Genomic DNA, 6,540 nt, shown 5'->3' with positions numbered 1-6,540 from the left:
TGTTTGGTTGGAGATAAGAGCAAACAAATGTTTATCTTGATTTAAAAATAATTATGCGTAAACCAAATAGGATTTTTTGTTTTTTGTTTTTTTGAGATGGAGTCTGGCTCTGTCACCCAGGCTGGAGTGCAGTGCAGTAATCTTGGCTCACTGCAAAATACACTTCCCAGGTTCAAGCAATTATCCTGCCTCAGCCTCCTGAGTAGCTGGGATTGCAATCATCCACCACCATGCCCGGCTAATTTTTGTATTTTTAGGAGAGATGGGGTTTCACCATGTTGGTCAGGATAGTCTTGATCTCCTGACCTCAGGTGATCTGACTGCCTCAACCTTCCAAAGTGCTGGGATTACAGGTGTGAGCCACCATGCCTGGCTGAAATTGGATTTTGGCAAATCATTTCTTATGACAAACTGGGGCATTGAGAGGCCACATTAATGACATATTATATTCATAACATGAATATATTATGGGCTGGGCATGAAGTTAATTCAAACCAGTTGTCAAAATAGCTGAAGATATTACATTGGCTATTTATTTATATTTTATTTACTTAATAGTATTTATTGTTAATGTTTATGAGGCATATTTTACATACAATAAGCTTCTTTAATTGCAGGTATATGAGTCAGTATTTTAAAAGTAAGTTTATAGAGTTATGGAGACATCATTAAAATTGAATTTCATCCTGGATTGACTAATTATTGCTCCTGAGTTTAAGGTTGTTTAGACAGATCCTCAAGGATGTGCAGCCAAAATGAAAGGGTCCTCAAACAAGTTCACCATGCCCAGGTGGCATTACTAACTTTTAGCAGACAGTGGCAAATTCATGTGTGTACTACATGTCTGCCTTCATGACTAGCCTCTGAGCTCTCTAGCAGGGAGAATGGCACACACCACTGATTTAGCAGATTCTCTTATAATATCAAAATCTGGTATTTACCATCTGTGGATGGCAAATCTGGTACCAATACCAGCTCAAGTGTGTGGTTCCTTAGGCTAACTTTTGATTTATATTTCATGTTACAGTGCTAACATATCTCACACAGGAAGTGTTTATCTATTTTATTTCTTAGACAGGGTCTTGCTCTGTCGACCAGGCTGAAGTGCAGTGCATAATCATGGCTCACTGCTGCCTCAACCTCCTAGGCTCAAGCCATCCTCCCACCTCAGCCTACTGAGTAGCTAGGGGTACAAGCGCAAGCTTCCATGCCCAGATATTATATTTTTTAATTTTTTGTAGAGATGGGATTCTCTTGGGCTCAAGGAAACTTCCCACTTTGGCCTTCCAAAGTGCTAGGATTGCAGTTGTGGGAGCCTGGCCTAGAAGTGTGTTTGATATGTGTGTGAAATAGGTAAAAGTTTCCTGCAACTTTGGGCTGCTCACTTGGCATTTTTCAACAGCAGGTGCTCTCACCAGTAAACATGAAGGCAGTGATCTGAGAAGATAAGCATGGAACAGTTCTGAATCCCAGGGCAGTGGCAATCTGTCAGTGCACCTGCTTCTCTGGAGCTGCTTCTGTCTAAGACTTACCCTGGAGTGCCACTGTTGTCTCAGTCAGTATCTTCAGAGAGCAAGGGATATTATGTAAATATCATACAAAAGTAGTAGTTGAAAATTGCTTCTCCCAGGAAATAATCATTGTGCTTCCAAGCAACCAGATGTTGAATATGGCATAGCAGTCATTGAAAGTGGCACATTTCACTCTGACAACAATAGCATTCAACTGGGGATAGATCTTCTGACTTTCTCTTTCAGGCTGCCAAAACGATTAATTGAAAAGTAAAAATCCAGTCAATCAATTTACTCCTTTGATACATGATGGATTCTTCTTCCTCCCTACCCTATAAGACCAAACTCACTTAAAGGGCATTCCTTTTACAGTATTGGAAGCCATTTTGGCAGTTTGTAGAGAGAGCTTCAGCAAAAAACAGTGGAACCCTGGCTGGCCTCATGGAGTCTGATGATTTAAACTGGATGCTGCACAGTAGTCCTCAGTGAAGCAGAGCTGTAACCAGTCTAGGTATTCTCTTAATACAATCTCTGACAGATTTCCCAAAACAAAGTAAGAAAAGCCGTCAGCAAATAATCTCACCTCTCTGGGTCTTTTTTCAGTAGGGCATCTTGGAAAGGGGGATCTGTTTGCAGTCTGTTGAAAAGAGAAACAAACACTGCATGGAACTCTGAATCATCTGGTCCCCTTGAGAATATTAAATCTTAGCTTCTATAGACAAAAGACAGAACCTATGTTCAGAGTTTATTAAGTTAATTTGACTCTGAGCTGGAGTAAGCAAGGATATTACCCCACTAACCTTGGGCAGACAAGTGGGCTTGTATCATAGTCTGGAATCTTGCCCTTACAATCCACAATTGATGTGTATTACATGATCACTTGCTTGCTAACAATTACTCCCAAGTGGTTGGATGGCATTTTTTCTGCACATAATAATATCCTATTTTCCCTGGGGGCACAGGTGCTATCCAAAGAAGGTTCTACTACAAGATTTTTGTTCCAAAGTTTTCCTGGCCAAACGGGTACCACTTACTGTATCACCTCTATGTCCCCACTAACGTTTTCTAGCCCAAGCAGGAATATGTAAAAGAAAACTAGAAGGAGACATTGGGCTTCTAACACTGTCGTAGAGTGGGCAAATCAAAGGCTAAAAATCATGGAATAAGGGTTTTTTTGTTTATGAGAGTGGTAGGAACTTTGGTCAAGATGGCATTCAAGATGGAAGCCTCTTAATTTGGGCATCTAAAGTTTCTGCATCACAAAAAGAAAAAAAAAGCCTATGGTGTTATACTGACTGGCTAGGTTGAAATAGAACAATAAATAGTTGAGGTGAACTCATAAACCTTAGCACCTTAGATTATATTTGCAGCATAGATGATGAAACATGGAGTATTTCTTTTTAGTTCCTATTCTGTTAATAGTCTATGACACAAAGATAGAGCTTGGAATGCATTTAAATATCTAATACAGCCATATAATATATATTGTGTTTTTTAAAAAATTAGGTTGTGGCTGTGTGAAAACAAGGACTGTATCTTAGGCATTTTTGAATCTCCAGCTTCTAGCCCAGGTGCTCAGTAAGTATTTTGTGAATGAATGAATCATAGTAATGTGAAGAGTCTGTAGACATAGAAGGGATGTCTCTTGAATGACATGTTGTTAAACTTAATCAAAGTTCCAGTGTTGGGCATTTCCTTCAGTCCAGATCATCAGGTAAAAAATAATTCACTCATTAATTCTGGATAACATAACCCTTCAGACAGCCATTACATGTTTGTCTTCCTTTATGGGACCTGGATCAAATATAATGTAAGGTCACCCTTAAGAGATATTAATGTAGAATGAAATTAGTTAAAAGTATGTTCAGCTGGGTGTAGTGGCACATGCCTGTAGTCCTAGCCACTCTGGCGGCTGCAGAGTGAGTGGTGTTTGAGCCCAGGAGTTCCGGGCTGTACTGTACTATGGCAGTAGGGCAGGCGTTCCCAAACTATGGCCCACGGGCCGCATATTTATCCGGCCCCCCGCCACACTTCAGGAAGGGGCACCTCTTTCATTGGTGGTCCGTGAGAGGAGCACACAGTATGTGGCAGCCCTCCAACGGTCTGAGGGACAGTGAACTGGCCCCCTGTGTAAAAAGTTTGGGGATGCCTGTAGTAGGGTATTCACACTAAGCATGGCATCAATATGATGACCTTCCTGGAGCATGGGACTATAAGTTTTCTAAGGAGGGGCGAAGCACCCCAGATTGGAAACAGAGCAGGTTAAAACTCCCATGCTTATCAATTGTGGAATCATGCCTGTGAATAGCCACTGCACTCAGTCTGGGTGACATAGTGAGACCCCATATCTTAAAAAATTATAAAGAAAAAAAGTATGTTTAGAAATATATTTCTCATTTTCAAAATCAGTAAAAAAAGCTTGAGACCCTATCAGTGGTACCTCCTTCTAGGTGAGTCTTTAAAAATATATCAGGAGACTGAATTTCCTGTCCATCTCAAACTAACACCCATAACAGTACTTGTTAGGTGCCACCACCTTTAACAGAAGGATCACATCAATTTATATACATCCAGCTAACACTAAAGCCAGAGGTTCACATTTCTATCAAAGAAAATATTCGTGAGTAATTAGTGACTCTTGTTAGTTATTAATTATTAAGGCATCTCTTAAGGAGGAATGAAGAATGGTATGTCAGATTTTATTAATCCTCATTACCTTTCGATAAAGTGTCAAACACTGTCATGTTAATTGTGGCTTTGGGTACCGAAGGCAAAAAGAAGTTAGGTTATTTGTCATGGGTCAGTCAAGTCAGGTAGTCATTCACTCAGTACTCAAAAACCATTCCTGATATATGTTCAGTACACATCAGAGTAGGAAAAATTAGAAAAATAAAACAGAACAGAAAGCATGCTTCAAGTTCCTGTGCCCTCTTTCTCTAGCAATATTCATGTGATGAATATTTATAACTTTACTAGTTAGGATAATGCTAGTTATATTAGTTAGGGCAATGCTAACTGTTCTGAGTAGGTGCTAAAATGCATAAGGCCTTAAACACATTATAAGTTTATTTCTTGCCTGTAAAATATCTTGAGTTATTTAAGGGGGAATGGGAAGGAAAGGATGTACCAGTTACTCAGGGATCCAGGCTGATGGAGGCTGTGCAGTCTTCATCATTTAGCTTCCAAGGTCACTGTGATGATTATCTCAGGGACCCATGCTGACAGAGGCTCTGCAGTCTTCAGCACTTAGCTTCCAAGGTTGCTGTGATTATTTCTGTTTGGTGGCTGAAGGAGAGTGTAGTGGAGAAAGTTTGGGAGGTTCTATGAGCTGAGTCTAGATGTGGCACCCATCACTTCTCCTATCTCATTGGCTAGAACTCAGGCTTACAGCATTGGTAAGGTAGGGGGGCTTAGAAATTATAGTCCTGGCTGAACAGCTTATTTTGCCCAACTTTGTGCCATAAACAGGAAACAGCTTTGGGAACTGTTAACTGTCACTGCCTGATAGTCTGAGTCATAGTTAGGCTTTTCCGATCTTATCCTTTAGCGGTTTTAACTTGTCCTGCCCTCTCCTACTGAGGTCATCAAGGCAATGATTTGATGTCAGAGCAACCTGGGCTCTAATGAACACTAGTAGCCACACTGAGTGTCATGGTTTGCATGTGTTTGCTGCTTGATCAATTTTAAGTCTGATTTTTCTTAGCTTTAGCTGGTGCGAATTTAATGCCTAGGCCTATGTAACTGGATTCAAACTCACTCCAGTGATTCTGTGGAATTCCTAGGGCATTGCCACCAACTCCACACTGGCTTGTATCCCTGTCTGTGTTTGCTGGTGAGCCCAGTGGTGTTTGTTGTGCATCATTTAAAATCTTTCATAAATAGCTGTCTCTTAGTAAAGCATCATCTCCTACTTTCTGCTGTTTATTGTTGGAAAGTCTCTTGGGAGCTGGAAAATAACAATTCTTCATTTTAAAAAATGATTTTTTTTCTACTTTTAGCTCTGTTTTTACCTCTTTCATATTATGTCTTCTAAGGGCTGGAAGGTACCTTGAATGTGCCTTAAGGGTCTGCTTTGATGATACCAACAAGCCAAAAAGGAGTGTTGGCAGGATGTTGAATGGCTAGACAAATATGTTAAGGAAGAAAAACTCACCTCTGCGGAAGATGTCAATAACGATGGCTAATAAATTGAACATGTGTCGATATGAATGGGATGCAAAGTGCCTAGATGAAACATTATTTCTGAATGTGTCCGTGAGGGTGTTTCTGGATAAGATTAGTATTTGAATCAGTGGACTCAGTACAGTAGACTGCCCTCACCCATGTAGGTGGACATCATCCAATGTATTGAGGATTGGAATAGAACAAAAAGTGGAAAAGGGAGGAATGTGCCCCTTTCCACCCTGCCTTACTGTTTGAGTTGCTCCTCCTCTTGGACTGAGACTTATATCATAGGCTCCCCTGGTACCTGGGCCTTCAGACTCAGACTAAATTACACCACAACCACCACCACCTGCTTTCCTGGGCCTCCAGCTTGCAGATGGCAGATAGGACTTCCCAGACTCCATAGTAATGTAAGCCAATGCAGCATAATAAATATTTCTGTCTCCCTTTCTCTTTATATACATCTTATTGATTCTGTTTCTCTGAAGATCCATGACTAATAAACCAGACAAAATGCTGAGCTTTCTACAGATATAATTTCATTTAATTTTCATAAACTTTGAAGATTGATATGTTATTCCTATTTTATAAATGACAAATCTGAGATAGAGCAGGGTTGAGTAACTTGTCTAGACTGCACCAGAAGTAAGTGGCAGTACTGTGAAAGAAACCAATATTTGTTTAGCTCCAAGTCTGTGTTTGCCATCATTTCAGTGTCCTGGCAATGGATTTCCATCCTCAACATTTCTATTTTCCATAGGCTCTCCATATATACAATCTCCATGCCCCATTAGTACTCTTGGCAAATAAATGGTGCACCAAATAAAAATAGGTATTTCAAGACATTTTTCTTGATTGTTTTGTT

This window comes from Saimiri boliviensis, chromosome 10 (assembly GCF_048565385.1).
Source record: "Saimiri boliviensis isolate mSaiBol1 chromosome 10, mSaiBol1.pri, whole genome shotgun sequence".
In the NCBI taxonomy this organism is placed as follows: domain Eukaryota; kingdom Metazoa; phylum Chordata; class Mammalia; order Primates; family Cebidae; genus Saimiri; species Saimiri boliviensis.
Note: the sequence above shows the minus strand (reverse complement) of the source record.